Here is a 17,602-nt window from a genome sequence, read left to right as displayed (position 1 = left end):
GTTCCTGACTTTTTTAAATATCAAAAGTGCAAATACTCAAAAACAAGAATCTGATTTACTAAAGTGATTTATTTTCGCCCTAATCTTAACAAATTCCTAATTTGAGGTATATTTTTATTTTAATTGACTAAATCAAACCTGGTAATAAAACCAGTAATGTAAGTTTTTCTTTCAAATCTGGAGCAGAAGATTTAAATTTTTAAATCCAAGCCTCACCATGCTGGCTCAGCTATCACAGTTATCTCAGTGTTTAAGGTCGATAATCTCATACATGTTTTCCATGTAATGTCAGAATTTACTGTGAGCATTTTAAAGGACTCTTAAAATTACTTACAGTATTTTAGAGATAAAATATAACCATATATAACAGACCATAAAAATACAGTGTTGTTGTTCATTTTCTGATATCATATGTGTTGTTATTAGTTTTATTACAATTACTATAACTCTGCACTGTTTTCTTTAGAAATTAAACACCATAGTATGGATTTGTTTGCATATAGTTAGTGGACATTTATGCAAAAAAAAAAAAAAAAAAACCCACCAAAAAAACCAAGAAAAAACCTTTTTGACTACCTTCTGCTTTTATTTTTATTAGCATTACAGGCCAGACAAATGAGAATGTGATGACTTCAGAAATAATGAAGCACAAATGTCTGCTTCTTTGCACAAATGTGAACAGGGAAAGTACAAATGAGTCACGACTTTATTTTAGACATTAATGAGCTTGTGACATCATAGATGTATTCTTAAAATGTGCGCATTAATTTACCCCAAATCATTTGGGCAGAATTTTTACTCTGGGTGAAGTTTTTTTTTTTTATTAATATCCCGATCATATTGTGAACCAACCTCAATGAGAGTTTGCATGGTTCAGTAAAATTCCTTACAGTACACAGTTTTTCTACCTTTTAATTACACACCCAAATTAAGTACATAACACTTATGGTACTTAATAATAGGGTAATAATCATTAAGCTTGGCTTCTAATGACTGGTTTACGATAGATATTTGGAACCATGCTTTCTTTTTATTCTCGTGCTTGTGTTTTTACTGCCTTTGCCACAGACATGAGCTAAATTAACGCGCTATCTTAGACTGCTAAACTTAGATTTTACTATATTCATCTTAGTCTGCTTTGTGCCATTTAGAAAGTGCAACTTGTGGAGGTGTTCTTGTAAAAATGAACCAGGTAAAAAATTTCAGCTGTGCCAACCATAATAAGCAGTAGTGTATGTAATGGAAATGCTGTAAGCAACTGAAACTCCCAGGAAGTTTTGAACATTGGAAGGAAAGTAATAATGTTGTAAGGCAGAGAGAGGGTTTAACATCTCTGTGAACCTGTTTCCAGTAACATTTCCCTGTGAGAAAAGGTGTGTTTATACTTGGTGAGCGCTGGGAACCACTTAAACCATAGAAACGTGAGCATCCTACTGGGAGTGATGGCTCGAAGCCTAGTACAGTGCTTTGCTTATATACAGAGTACAATAATAGAAACAGCTTAATGATCTGCTCTGGGGTCTTATGTTCAATTTTCTATTCTCTTCATTATGTGCGCCCTATAGGCACTGCTCTGACATGTTAAGAGTGAGTAACTGGTCTGTAGGGAATAGTGAACAAACCAAAGCCATTAAAACCGTCTGAGGTCTTTTCGCAAAGGAAGTGGCAGGTCGGGGTTTGTAGAGGCAAAGTTATTCACAGCTACGAAGTACAAGGATCCTGTCGAGGTCAGCTCTGGTAATTTTGAAAGAATAGGGCCCTTTGTGTATCTTGAGAATTACAACATTTGTGATGAGATCAGACAAAATGTACTCCACGTGTCAGCAGGGAAAATGAATTTTCTTTGTGTCACACCTAGTGTTTAATTCCATTTAGCCAATATGTTTGCACAACGCTCCACACACACACACACACACACACACACACACACACACACACACACACACACACACACACACACACACACACACACACACACACAGAGTAATTACTCCTGTCTGTTAATCTTGTCTGTTTAGTGCACCCTGGACCTTCCAATTAACCGCAGACACGCTGTATGGACATTTCTTTCATTATCTAATTGAAGCTGCAGTGAGACCCACATAATGCACGTTAAAATGAAAAGGCACTGCATTTGATTTACAGTAACAGAATTTACTATCGTCTTTACTTGTGTTCAGTAAGTTATACATGCTTGAGAGGCACAATATTCAATCTCATATGCCACAGATGACAAGCTGTAAACTTGTTTTGTCTGGAGGCCTAGATGCATTATTACCTCCACAACGTGAAGTATGAGGCATAATGGAACAGATATATCTTGGAAACTGACACATTAAATTTGCAGCAGAATTTACAGGAAAAGACCTTGCACCGCCAGCCTGGACGTCAGCCAGGCGGAAACGAGTCTATCTTTTAATCTTTAGGCTAATTAAAAATGATTGTGACTGCAGAAATATCCTTATCTTCCTAATATCTCAATTACCTCTGAATATTACATGCAAGATGGGGGATGTAGACTAATTAATAGAGGCAATCTGTTAGCAAGATTAATAGAATGGCAGACCCAATGAAGCGAAAAGATGGAGAGACAGATAGTGGGATACCTAATTGAAGATGGAAGGAAAGAGGGAAAAAAAGGTTGGGGAGGCAGCAGGAGGGTTAAATAGATGCGCTCTTCCTGCTTTAGTATCAATTTGAACCACAGGGCATGTATTATATATGTGTTATATTTAGTATCAGTGGAAAGTTTACCTTCAGCTCATCTTTTGATTTTGTCTTGTTAGTTTAATTTAGAACCTTTTTTTTCACTTGGATGCATGCAGAAGTCATTGCAGACGACGTGATCACTTGTGACAAAATAAAGAGAGTTTTTAAATAGAAGGGGAGTGGGAGTGAAGCTGTTGTATAGTCAAGCCCAGAAAAGCTATTTTCTTAATGAGCTACTTCTTAGTAATAAAACCGTTTGGTAACTAAAATAGTGTGAACACATGGATTTCCTGCCAAACTTGCAAACTTGGGGAAGTTCATTAATAGACTCTTACGTCAAAGAACTGATCCATGACATATAGTTTGGTGTGTGACGAATGGTATGAATTATTGCTGCAACCCAATTAATTCATACAGTCATTAAGGACTTAACTGTTCTCAACTTGTATGTGCATGAGCCAATAACACTTACAAAAGCAATAACAATTGCAATATAATTCGTAATTCACTTTTAACTATTTCAATTTTGACTTAAAAATGCACAGTAACATTATAATTTTGTCATTTTTAATCAATATTGTTTAAAAGAGCTCCATCAAACACTAATACGGTGCTGGTGCCCAATCTAGAATGGGTGGAGATGATTCTACATTGGCCACTAACTCTGCATCAGCAGGAAAAGGGGAAAGTGCGGTGGTAATTTCTGGCAGCACCAGCACAGCAAAACAAAATTCCTGGGCCAAAGCTTGAACTACTGATCGGTAGCTATCAGAAGGGCTACCACAAGAAACTGGACAAGGATTAGAAGAGGCAGCTCAAAGATTTCATCCACTGTGATTTTCTTCTGACAGAATTTGTAAAAAGAGAAGTGGCTGACGCACTGCACTGTACAGAGTCAGCAGAGAGGTAATGTGTTCTGTTGACATAGGAAGACTGATTAAGAACTAGACTTAACTTCTGGTGAGAGTTAACAAATTGTGCATGTTTAATAAAAATGGCACACACAGTCTGCCCAGCTCACAATTCCCAGCATGCTGTAGCTGAAGGACAGCAACTGTTGTACTGCCAAAACTTTCCATATAGAGCTTGCATTTTAGACTTTTCGCTCCCTGAATTGACATGAACAGACAGAAATGCAATTTAGAAAGTAATTATTTGGCTTACACTTGCACCAAAAGGTTGTTGATAGTGCATACAGTTTCAGTGATAACTTAAATGAAACATGTCATTTTTTAGACTTGATCCTGAAAAAGTGTTATTAGTGACAGAATCTCATCAGCTAAATGCCACCATATCAGCAAAAATGGTATATTAGGGCTCATAAAGGACTCATTGTACTAATCATTATGCTTCAGTTCACCTCATTGTTGCAAACTTAACTCATTTAGTGGCTTTTCGTAGACTTGCAGTGACTTTGTCCAATAAATAATTAAATAAAGTGTTGAAAATTCTGCAACAGTACTGTTTCACAGTCATTTTACTTATTAAACCAAAATTCAATATATAACCCTAATTCCAAAAAAGTTTGGAGACTGCAAAATATAAATAAAAACAAAATAAAATGATTTCAGAATGACAATGGTTACTCTAGTTTGTATTTACAATAGAACCCTGAAAAATAAAGAAATAAGAAAAAGATAAAGTAATTTTAATTCAATGGTTGCAACACATTTAAAAAAAAATTGGGATGGGAGCAACAAAAGGCTGTACATTTGATGACACCAATAACTGTCCTTTTAGAAGTCTACCTATTCACAATCTACCTGTTCTGTCCTCCAAGTATAAAGTCATGCTACTACACAGGAAATGTATTTGAAATATATTATTTCTCTTTTATTGCTTTGGTGTAGGACAGGGGTGGGGAACTCCAGGCCTCAAGGGCCGGTGTCCTGCAGGTTTTAGATATCACCCGGGGTCAACACACCTGAATCAAATGATTAGTTCATTACCAGTCTGGAAAACGTCAAGACATGTTGAGGAGGCGATTTAGCCATTTAAATCAGCTGTTGGATCAAGGACACATCTAAATACTGCAGGACACCAGCCCTTGAGGCCTGGTCCTCCTACACAATGGAAATCTCATTGTGACATTCTAGAGAAAAGGTTCTGATGTGAAGTTGTCAGATGATCTAATGAAGCTGGATACACACTGGAATTGATTTGCTGTAACCATGAAAGGGAATGACATTCTGTGACATTCTCAACAAGCGAGCCACTGTATCAACTACCAATGAGAGTGAAGAATATTGCTGATTGACACAGCATCTGCACAGACAGGATGCTGGCCAGGAACCCAGAGTGATGTTAAAACTAAGTAAATGCCTACCTCAGCCCAGCAGCCAGGCCCTGAATTTCAACAATTAAAAAACTGATGAGCAGTCAGGCTGCAGCCGCTGTTTTCTACCTCTTCATGTTTCTGAAGTAGAATCACTGTCTTCGTGCTGATTTTCACCTTTGCTTTGTGTTGTTGGCTTTGTATTATACTATGAAGAAGATCAGTTAATTTGGTTTCGATATTTCAAGAGAAAATCTTCATTTTCTTTGTCCAAGATGGAACCTTTCAAAAACTCTTAGTCACCTAAAATGCAATGAATGTGTGGACCAAAGGCCAAAACACATAGAAAAGATGTGTTTCAGAATACCCATGCAGATGTGGACAGGGGTTTGAAGGGTCTGCTAGAGCAATAGATGTGAAGAGCTTGGAACCTGATAGGGTAGCACACAAGGTTTGAGAAAAGTACACTATATTGCCAAAAGTATTCACTCCTCCATCCAAATCATTGAATTCAGGTGTTATAATCACTTCCATGGCCACAGATGTATAAAATCAAGCACCTAGGTAGACTGCTTCTATGAATATCTCATATAAACAATCAGTACAAACCCCCAGACTTAGTGTGGCCTTCAGATCGACGAGTCTGGGTTTGACGGTTGCCAGAACAGTATTTGTCTGACTGCATTGTGCCAAGTGTAAAGTTTGGTGAATAGGGATTATGGTGTGGGGTTGTTGCAAGGTCCATAAAGACATGGATGAGCAAGTTTGGAGTGGAAGAACTTGACTGGCCTGCACAGGGTCCTGACCTCAACCATATAGAACACCCTTGAGAAGAATTAGAGTGGAGACTGTGAGCCAGGCCTTTTCATCCAACATCATTGCCTGACCCCAATAATAAGCTTCTTAAGAATGGTAAAGAAAATATCCCATAAACACACTCCTAAATAGGGCTGAACGATATATCGCATTTGCGATAATATCGCGACATGATCAAGTGCAATTTTCTAACCGCAAAGGCTGCGATTATACTGCGATTATAAGGCTGTCCAAATTACTACCATATCCCAGAATTCATAGCGCGGCCCAGCCAAACTCCAGTTTCCAGCAATGGCGGCCGCTACTAAGTTTTAAAATTACTCATACTAATCTTTCTGGGTCACAAAATAAACTTTTAAAATATTTTCAGGCGAGAAAGTAGTTGTGTAAACATCAAATATCTGCTCGGTTTATCAAGATATCCCATATTTGCAAAAGTGCTTCGACGTTTTCAGAGGCGTCTGCTACCCACCAGCTCGACAGCTAGCCGGGAGCTCGAGGGTTACTGATGCGGCCGAGAACGGCACAACTCCCGGCACATCATTTTCAGATCACCGCGGAGTTTCGCTGCTCGCGTTAAACGTAATATATAAGTCACTTAGACAACCTAAAAATGTTATTGTTGGGCTTTTTTCAGTGTTTTGTTTGTTCGTGAGTAAATCGGTTTGGCTGAGATTAAAGTTATTAGATTAGATAAAATAAAACTTTATTAATCCCCCGGGTGGGTTCCTCCTTGGTTTTCACACAGTCGAGAATTTACACCAGTGTCTGGTTATATTTTAGATAGCAAGAAGCAGACGGCCGAGTTTATTAAACTCCACCGAGACAGCGGTGACGCTAATCAGAACTAGACCGTCCAATTTCACGCCTTTAAACTTTAAAGGCGTGTGTGTGTGTGTTTATACAATTGCTATTATGTTTGCACTTTATGTGTAATGTTACTGACTGCAGAGATCAGTAAGATGTGTGTATTTTTTATTTATTAGTTTTATTTATTTAATATTATTTTTTAATTGAATGACTGTCTAGTAGTTCACAGATGTCGAAAAACTGAGTGTGGTAAAGCCACTGATTTTGTTTATGTATATTTCTGCAATCTGCACATTGTACTGACTTTCATTTTAATGTTTACACCAGGGTTCCTTGTCAGCACTTTATGCTCAGATGTTTGTAAGCTAAAAATAAACTACTGTGTATGTTCAAATATACTGTTGTGATTGAAGAAGTTAAATAAAAATGTCAGTCATCAATTCATGCATCACCTCATGTCATCATAACAGAGGTCTGTCTTCCAGGAAAGAACAGTTTAAAATTAATGTAATATAGTATTGGCCATACTATATGATGTATTGCTTGTCTTTGTTTAATAATACAGAAGACAAAGACCTTAAAAAATAATCGCATATCGCATCGCAATCGCAATATTGGGGCAAAAAATCGCAATTAGATTATTTTCCATAATCGTTCAGCCCTACTCCTAAACCTTGTGGAAAGCCTTCTTGGAAGAGTTGAAGCTGTTATAGTGCAAAGCATGGTCTGCCGTCACATTAAACACTATAGGTTGAGAATTGGATGTCACTCAAGTTCATATGTGTGTGAAGGCAGACTAGGCAATACTTTTGGCAATATAGTGTATGAAAGCAAAAACAAGGCTTAGAATTAAAATGTGAAAGAAAGTTAAAAGTCTTTAAGAGTTAAAGTGAAGACAGAAAACAAAAACAGCATCTCCAATTAAAAATGAAAAAACCTCCAAACTCCATTGGACAGAACTATAAAAAGTAAATGAGTCTTAGCCGGCACATGCACAAACCTTCTGTCTTCATCGGAAGGAATATAAAGACAAAAGGGAACGCTCTTTTAAGACCACATCAAGTATTTAACATCGATGTGAACTTTGAAACTTCCTTAGAATCTCAGCCTCTGGCCCACTCTTCATTAAATAGCTGGCCTTGGAATAGAAGGAACTTTTTGTTCTTTCTAATAAATGCAGCTAGTGGGGCTGTTTTTGTCACATAAGCTTAGAATATTAATTAGGTTGTAATAGTACTTGCAACTAGATAGTGTAATAAAGCCCTACCCTACTGTAGACAAACATATAGCATCAAGTATTTGCCCAGTGGGGAACTTTAGAGACACTACTCCTATCACAGATACATAAAATGTGTCCTTAAGATGAACTTAGAGGGTGAAAAAGAAAAAAACTGAGACATTTTTTACAAGATCCTATCTTCCCTTCCCCCATTTCTCAGTTTATTCATTTATGCTCCATCAGGGGGTAGCTGCTGTGAGCTGGACTGTCTCTCCTCCTCTTCCATTTTCTGTGCTCACATTTTCATACAGCTTCTATCTCATTCAAAATAAAGTGCTCCCCTCATTTAACTGTCAAATTATGCATACGGACGTTGAAATATTGACATCAGCCTGTGAGCCAATGGCCTGTCGAATGAGTCACAAGCCGTAATGACAAGAGCAAGGGTTGGAGGTTAATAATATGGAACCCTATATCGCAAAGGCACTGTGGCGTCACTTTGATGTTCCACATTACAGTTTTTTTTCTTGTTTCACGCCTGGTAATGTAATCTTTCCCAACACTGTCTCCCCTTTGTCAAACCCCTACACACACACAAACACACACAAACACATGCACACACGCTCCAAGATTCATAACCCTCCGCTTTGTACAGTAGCAATCAAAGGTAATAGACTGAGGGAACAAAGTCTTCAAAGGAGCTGAAGCCAGAGTCTGAATCCAAATACACATTCATTCTGTTTGCACTGCAGGAGCTTACTTTGTACTATTCTTGTTAAATACTGCAAACTGCATACGTACACAACCTCAAATACAGCGTGGGTTCAAGCAAATGGATTTGCTGTCAAATAAAAAAAAATAAAGCCAAAAGCTTAAGATATGGAAACAGAGGTCCCGTCTGTTCCCCCAGAGTTAAATTCAACAAGTTCAATCAAGAAGTAAAAGAAGAGAGTGTGTGATTGCGATGCAGAAAGAAAATCAACAATGCTTTATTCCAAAATTGGCTGTGTGATCTTCTAAATTTATGTCTGCATTTTTTCTGTGCATTTGTGCCTTTTAATACATTTTACAGTTCTCACACATCAATTTGCGTTGCGAATCTGAGTGACAATTGCACCGTCAACTCCTGAAATCTTCTCGCAATAACCTTGGTGACAGCTCTGAGATGCTATACTTCTTGTCTGAGTTTCCTTCTATAATGACTGAGGAGTGAATGTTACCTTGAACCGAGGTCAGTACTTCAGCCAGTTTTCTGTATAAGTCAAAAAAGCTGGACTGCTCTAGATTTATAAAATGTCAGGATTTTAATCATTACTTATTATTAATCTCTGGCTGTCTTCCAGGTCCTATCCTCCTACCCTCAACCCCAGCCAGTCATGGCAGACGGCTGCTTCCTCTGAGCCTGGTTCTGCTGGAGGTTTCTTCCTGATAAGGGAGTTTTCGCTTGCTCGTAAAGTGTCATCTAATTGTTGGGGTTTTCTCTGTTTTTCTCTGTGTTATATAAAGTCTTTATCTTTATCTTACCTGAAGCAACTGTTGTTGTAAATGAGCAATATATAAATTGATTTGAATTGAATTGAATGTTGACCCTGTAGGTATTACACTGTTTGCATGCACATAATCTTTGAATTTTTTTCTTTCCTTTTTTTAATTCATTTAAATTGTTTGTTCATTAATTAAAGAAAATACCAGACTTTTAAAACAATCTTCTCTGTCAGCCATGACCAAAGAGCACACAATATAAATGCACAACAATCGTGACTGCTTGACAACTGCCACTGCAATGTTAAAGTAAGAAATTTCATAACATCAACTGTTTAAAAAAGTTTAAATGACATAAATACGGATCGCAGCACCATTTTTGGCCACTTATTTTGGAAAACAACGAGTGTGTAATCACTCACATGGTACAACCAATCTCATCCTTAATTCTGATACTGTTAGTCAAAGACAGTCACAGTATGCTTTGTATCTCACTGTCTCTTATCTTCATCTCATTTGCCTCTTTTCTCTCCCAGTGGTGGAAATATGCCCTTTAGGGCAGGGATTATTCATGAAAGATGGTGTAGGCTCGACTTATCCACTCTTGGGAGAGAAGAGGAGATAAGCTGCAGTATTATGCACCTTACTACTGGAATGAATTTTAGTGAAACTTAAAGTTGGAGACTCACATTCGTCCAAGAGGTATATACTGGTATTTTATGTAATATTTGAGATGGATGTATATGTGAATTCTGAGCTTATCCCAGCCAAGGAGATGATCATTATAATAGTAATAATAACAGTAATAGTGACTTAACAAAACAAGCTTAACAGAAACAAAACAAAATTGTAAAAACACATTTTCCTGATTAGTCAGCCTTTAGCATACAGACTCAATTACGTCTATTGTGCAGTGTAACTTATTAGGGGTTTGGCAGCTTTGACAGATGGCTGGCAGCTCAGGTAGCTGTAGCTGATTTGAGCTCATTAGAATCACTGAGCCTTTTAACAATGTTTATGGTTTTGGTGTTATGTCTTTTTAGCAGAATACACAATATGGGCTGCTGTCTATGACAAAAACACAGTGAGCCAACCACCACCAACACCAGCAGATGCCATGGCAGCCCAAATCATCATAGACTGTGGAAACTTCACATTGGACATCAAACACTTTGGATTCTGTGCCTCTCGATCCTTCCTCCAGTTTCTGGGACCCCGATTTCCAAATGAAATACAAAATTCTTTTAAATCTGAAAAGAGGCATTTTCAGACGAAAGCACAGTTAGCACAGGTAAGATGCATCTGACGATATTCAGTTTTTTAAGGTACACTGGTACATAGATATTTACTTCTATTAAATGCACCAATCCACACAGACTACTAGAGTTTAGACTCTGATTATGCACCTGTTTTCTGGCTTTGCTGTCAATACAAAGCGATCAATGAAACGACTAAATCTATCAACACTGTTTATTGCTTCATTTTAGTGTTTCCATTAAGAATATTTATGCTGTCAGTCAGCTTGGTGAAGACAGTTTATCTGAACGCTCTCCTTTCAGCTCCTCTGTACTTCTGAGAGACAGACTGGTTCTGAAGGCAGTGATACTGAAGGCAGATCGGTACTGGTGTGGATTGAATAGATCAAAAGCTTCAGTGGTGCTTTTGTGTTTTGTGTGTGTCTGATTTTCCATAAGTAAAAGTGTCTATTAGTCATCTCTATTTATCAATGCATTTATATTTTATAACCTCTCTGGCTTGATGAGACCCTTGTATTCATGAGGGTACTCTGTTAGTTTTATCTCTGAAAATCTCTCTCAGTGGACCATTAGTTGTTAATGGTATTAATAACAGATCTAACCCTTTAGGCCATAATATGGGCTCATTAGAGGGAGAAAGAAGACCATTATCCTGGGCAAAGTTAGGTTTGCAGTTTAACAGCTCACATTTCCGCGTAGTGTCTCTCTGCCTGTGTGTGTGTATTCAGTAACAGACTTCTAGGCAAACTGAGTTAATGGTGGGAGACCGAAGGCAGCCTGAAATTTGAATGGGGGCTGTTAAGTTACTTTAACATATGGGAAATGCCATGTTAGAAAGCAACAAAACTGTTGGGGTTTATCAGTTTCATTAGCAACTGATTGGATTTTCCTTTTATATGCTTATATAGTTTGCCCCCTTTTGGCCAGATGTTCTTTTTCTATGTTATGGGACTTTCTGGACATGTTTTCATTTTAAAATCTCTATTTGAAAAAGGTAAAACAACTTTTGACAAAATGCAGACTTGGTATTTGGATGGCACCCCCCCAAAAAAACTATGTGACATCAAAGAACAGTCTGAAGATCCAATATAAGCACGAAAGTGGAGAGGAACTTTGTACAAAAGAACATGCTGCAAGGATTTTGGCTTTTAATGGTTGTCTCAGTGTACATTATGGCAGCAGCTATACACACAGAGACCTGTTCTGACAGGCAGTGAATGGAAGTGGGATCAAGGCACTAAAGATAAGTCAGTATTTTCATGAATATATTTTCCCAAGTCCAAACAAAAAGTCATTCAGGAATAATATTGTTCCTTTTTTTCCACCTAGAAACCATATTATACAAGCAGATTAGAGCAGAAGTGAGCAAGCAGACAGATTTCCCAAGAGCACCTCAATGCGAAAGATATACATTTGAGACCAAGCAGGAGGGAGATGCACACAATATGAGAACATACTGGAAAGACACAGAAGTAAAAAATTAATCGGGCATAAAATTTAGTGGAACAACTAAAACGACACAAGCCACATAACTCTGACATGATTTCATAAAGCTAATTGCCAATCGCTCTTCCTAATTACCAAAACAAGCTTGTTTAGCTTCAAAATTCACAGAAGCATCAATACATACAGATTATCCCACAGCATCATTCAGTTAAATAACTGCATGTCTTCTTATCGCATGTCTGACTATGAAGCAGGTGTGTGAGTAGATACAGTACAATACAGCTGAGAGTTGATTTTCTATTTACATCCTCAGAGGACGTTACAAAGACATCATGGTACGATCATCTGTCAGTCACAGGGCTTCTGTTTTACATATGTGTGTAATGTGTGCCTGTGTAAAGTGTGTGAATGCAAGCTGAAGTGACAAACCCATTGATGTTACTTTTGCGTGACAATTTTACTCTTGCATGTCAGCAGGCAATATTATCTGATGCAACATTAAAGCGTACAAATACTGTACACCACTAATTGCTGGTGTATGCGCAGAGAGCTGTTCAGTTGCACAGAGCCAAGCCTGGTAACTGCAGTTGTGATAAAGGATGCTGCCTGCAACTTCAAATTTGACAATTAATTTTGTATAAATTTTGCACTGTAGAGATTTTTTTTCAGTGTGCTTTTTTTTTTTTAATTTTTTTTTAAATTTCAGTACAAATAGAGGCTTGACTTTTAGAGCTTGCTTGGCCCTTGGGTGTTTGTTTGAGAATTGTACTTCCATCAGCTGCGGCTCCAAGATCAGGGAAGCAATTAATGAGATTGATTACTGCAACTAGCTCAACTCCTGAAACAAAGGGAATAAACTCCATGTTGAAATTAACCAGACAAGAAAGCAACTAAAACTTTAAGCCATTTTAAGTTGAGCTAAAACTTAAACATTCGGTAACTTTTAAAATAATGCTTTCCTCCACAAGTCTGCATGATGACACAGTGGTTAGGACTGTTGCCTCACAACAAGGTCTTTCTTGCTTTCTGTTCTCCCTGTGTCTGCATGTGTTTCATCTAGGTATTCTGGCTTGCATGCAGTTAGTGGGGTTAGGTTAGGCTGAGTTGGTGATTCTAAATTGCCCATATGTATATCTCTGTGTTAGCCCTGCAACAGAGTTGCAACCTGCCCAGAGTGTAACCCGCCTCTCCCCCTATGGCAGGTATTCATTCAATCTAGATATCCACGTTTTGACACTTCAGTATGTGCCAATAAAGATGTGGATATATGAGCAATAGAATTGTTTCCTGGTTTTTTTCCAAGTCAAACTCCACAGGCAGAGATCACTCTTGTTAACTAAATAGGCCTGAAATATGACAGAATCTGCTCAGTTGCAAAAAGAGCTTCAGTGGTCAAGCAAGCTTTCAGGAGGTAAAGCATTAAACGTTAATAAACACTCACTTCCATGGCATTTTTGGAGTGAGTGTTTTGGTTTTGGGTCAAAGCCAAAGACCTAGCTTAAACATCAGTGGTGATCCTTCATATAAAAGCTAGGTAAGTTTGACCAGAGAAGATGTTTTCTCTCTGTGTCACTTTGATGGTAAATTTATAGATGTGATCAGATCAGAACAGGGCTGCAGGCAGTGATCAAAGAATAACAGCTGGGAGCGGTGCAGCCCTGCAATAAGAGATGACCTTGAATGGTCATAACTTTAAATCAAGCAGAGTTATGGAACTTTGCAGTTGCACCTCGTGTGAGTTTGGGAATCCAATTAAAAATGAAAAGCTGGTTTTTATTTCGCGTTTGAGAAATATTTTCAATACAGTACAGCACCGATTCTTTTATAGAGCAGCAAGGTTATAGGTATATGAGTTTGTACAGCCTCCACATGAACATTGTACTGCTATCGACAAAGTTAGCACACTCGCAGCACTGTGTTCACGCTGTGTGTGCATGGATGGCCACACACACGTCCTCACAAAGCAACGTGATACTGATATGACTGAATGTAAAAAACATGCTGTGCATCACACAAACAGATGTATACACACAGAGACACACACTGGCATGAAGTAAATAGGGTATGACCTTGCAGCACCTAGCCTATATAAATAGCCTGTATAAAGTGTCTTTGCTTCTTCGACTTGCATCTGTTCCTTTTGGTGTGAGTGTGTTTTTGAGAACTGAGTCTGAAAAAGAAATAAAAAGCAAAAGCATGAATTCTACATCTGATAAGCATTTTTTTTTCTTTGCTCATTCACTAATGCACCCACAATATTCCCCTCTCCTCCCCATGTTCCCTCCCTATCTGGCAGCAGGCCAGTTTCCTAACACGGTGATGGAGCAAAAGAAAATTGATTTCTAAAGAGCTGCTATGCCCGGATATGAAATACGTAACCAGTTATTAGTCTAACCCCGATATTAACACAACATGACAACCGTGTCAAGATGTATATTTGAGATGTCGCTCTTGTTTCCTTTGAGAGATACATAAAAAAGGCTAAAAATGATAAACTGCCACTTGTTCAAAGCATTACAAATCAATGTCAGTATTGCATAGTTTTGATGATATCTACTTTGTTTGAGAGAAAAAGGAGAACAAAAAGCTCTAGTTGGCAATGCATTGATGCTGCTATGAGACGGACTCAGTATCTTGATTGTGTAGACAGTCAGAGTGAGCGGGTCCATATTACTTACTATGCTGCTATTAATGAGAGGCCAAATGGCCCACACACTGATGTACTGTACATGGTCTCTCTTGCACGTACACTTATTAACACAGAAGCAGATGCACCCGTGCAAAGACAGCACACAGTGAGCAGTAAGGTCAGGGCTCACAGTGACTGAGAAAAAGATATTTGAAGAAGATATGCTGCCTGTTGCTATGGAGCACTCTGAGAGGAAAACATACACACAAAGACGCACACCTACACATGATGCTCTATCAATCCTAAAGAAAATGGACCAATCGCACACCCGGGAAGATAAACACACATATACATGCATGTATATACGCACACGCTCAATCAATCATTGTCCTATTACAGAAAGTAATGAAGCTGCAGCGTCTTTCAAGAGCATCACAGCTTCAGTTATTGCCCTCGGACTCTGTGTGTGTGTGTGTGTGTGTCAGCGTTTGTGTCTTTTCCTTCATATGTTTTATTTATATTTAGAAAGGAAAAAGGGGCCATTCTTCAAGAACAACATTGCTCTTCCATTTGTTCCTTTAGGACAGGGTGAATTATGCCAGTTGGTTAATCAGATTCTTCACCAGAGAGGCTCAGACAGAGGCACAGCAAGGGGGAGAATGAAATAGGCAACCATACTTCTAGACGCCTCAGAATTGGGAAGAACAAGGGCACGGCATAATGTGTGGCATAATGAGCATGCCTGTTAATTTGCTTTATTTTTTGAAGGGTGATTTAAAAACTTTAATTAGACTATGAACTCTGTTGTTCATCATAGAGGGAACTGGCACAAATAGCTGGAACAATTCTATTCACGTCAATAACAATACGTTAAATGAGCCATTATACTCTTCATGAACCCGAAAGAGAAGAATACAATAGAATGTAAAGCATAAAACATATTTACCATTGTAAATAAATGAATATGTTGTAAAGCAGTGGTAGATGATTTAGCACTCTATGTACTTTAAATCCTCTCAGACACTTTTTTTTAAAATCTATGTCCATAAACTGGCACTTTGCAATAATTCATTTGCTTTAGCTCTCATATTTTTGAACTGGGAACCTTTTACTGTAATTATTTAACAAATTTCACAGTGATATGAATGATTAGTTAGTTGTTGCCTTCAGAGGGTGTTTTTCTTTTCCGTTCCAGTGCTCAGAGACCCAGCCCACCTGCCTGCCTTCCTGCTGCACTGACCTAAAGTACAGTAAAAGTCAGTGCTGGCTGAATCGATCACAGTGTAGGACTGAAGATCACTTGCGATGACTTGTGATCGATAGTGTAACTCCATGTAAACAGAGCATGAAGGTTCAGTGCTGTTCGGACAGTTGAGGCAAATGTGGGAAAAACTGAATCAGTGCCACTCAGTGGAAGTCATATATGCTCATTTTAGGGACAAAACAAAAGACTGAAAAGGACACTGAGATGATGGCCGCATGTGATATTAGTAAGTGTAATTGTCCAAATTCATATTTCATCACATCGTGCTTAAGTGAGGGATTTTTAAGGAAAGCCTGTGCTGTTTATGTGTGTCTGTATGTGTGTGTCTGTCCTGTTGACGGGTAGGTGAATGCCTGAAAAGACCATAAGCTCTTATCACTCTGCTACAGACACCCGGTATCAAGCTGACTGGACATTCCTCCCAAAGTGACAGATGCTAGCAACAAGAGTGCTCTAAATGAGAATGGATATGGAGCAGTGAAGCAGCATCAAAACTAATCCATATTACATCCGACGCGTCTCATTTTCATGTTTCACAGGAAGTCATTGAATGTGGACCAGATGCTTTGAACAGTTTCAGAATGAGAAAATTTCCTGCACACAATTTAAACTCAAGCTCAACTTTCTGTAACTTAACTGAAAAGTGAACTCAACCAGGGATGTTTAAATCATTCCAATAAGAAAATTAATCTAATACTATTTCAGCAATGCACTGTTCATTAAAGTCATTTAACCAGCAGTCCATCTGTTCTCTGGTTTCATGTTTTCTAGTGTTGCATGCTCTCTTTGTGTCACTCCACTCTTTAGATTGCAAATGTTTAGACTCTGGCATGCTGTGATTGACGGCTTTTCTGATATTTTGTAGATCAGACAAATAAATTAACAACCTAGATTAACCGGCAATGAAAACAATTTTTAGCTGCAGACCCAAATCAGATTTCTCCACATCAGTTTAGACTTATCATGTTCAACACACTCAGAGATGGCCCCAGTGGATGAATGAATAATAAATAACTCAAAGTGCTGCTTTTTTAAATAATAAAGCAGCTAAGAAAGATGTTATGAGCATTAGATGAAAACCTGTGACACCATGCAGCAGCATGGCTGTACGTCAACATACACTGATACCACGTTTCTGGTTTGCCTACAGTTAGAGAACAAAAACAAAGTTTGCAAAGGTTTTCCCCAAACCGACGATGAGTATCCCAGCAATTCCACGTGATGCTCTGAGTGGTGTAAGAACTTAGGTATTCTACAACAAAAAATCAAACAAGGCCAATCAATACAACAAGTCATCCAATGAACAAACTGATGGGGGGACATAGCGACGGTGGAGTTTAGAGTCCATCGCTCACCTTCCGCAGAGGCACTGACTCCTCTCCGCGAACCCGATGCACCTGCGCACCTGCACCGCGAAATCCGTCAAAACTTAGCGCCAGTCCTCCCAGTGTAGCTGTTTGATTTGTTCCTCGTCTTAAGCTGCGATGTCCCCCTCCAAGAAAAACTCCCTCGCGCCGCCGTCTGTCGTGATGCGCTTGTCCCCTAGCGACTCCTCTCCAATCCTCGGTATCGCGGAGGTAAGAAGGAACGAAGCTCTGTTGATATCATCCACCACTACTCCGCGCGAAAGGCACCGCGGAGAGGAAACAAATAGAGGGAGAGAAAACACACACACACACAAAGCGAGCTATCCCAG

At 38.6% G+C, this 17,602-nt stretch overlaps 1 protein-coding gene across 2 annotated transcripts in view; it reads right to left on the bottom strand.

Moving 5' to 3' along the window:
- The window catches only part of LOC309720405 (zinc finger matrin-type protein 4), a 73,726-nt gene extending 56,382 nt beyond the window's left edge, over positions 1-17,344 (bottom strand). For both annotated transcript variants that reach the window (XM_082557314.1, XM_082557315.1), the window contains exon 1: positions 17,262-17,344. The gene's annotated coding sequence lies outside the window, so the exon portion shown is untranslated. The remainder of the gene's footprint in view (positions 1-17,261) is intronic.
- Positions 17,345-17,602: the final 258 nt, after the last annotated feature.

This window comes from Aulonocara stuartgranti (genome assembly GCF_965226115.1).
Source record: "Aulonocara stuartgranti genome assembly, chromosome: 13".
Lineage (NCBI taxonomy): Eukaryota > Metazoa > Chordata > Actinopteri > Cichliformes > Cichlidae > Aulonocara > Aulonocara stuartgranti.
This window is presented reverse-complemented; position numbering and strand designations above follow the sequence as displayed.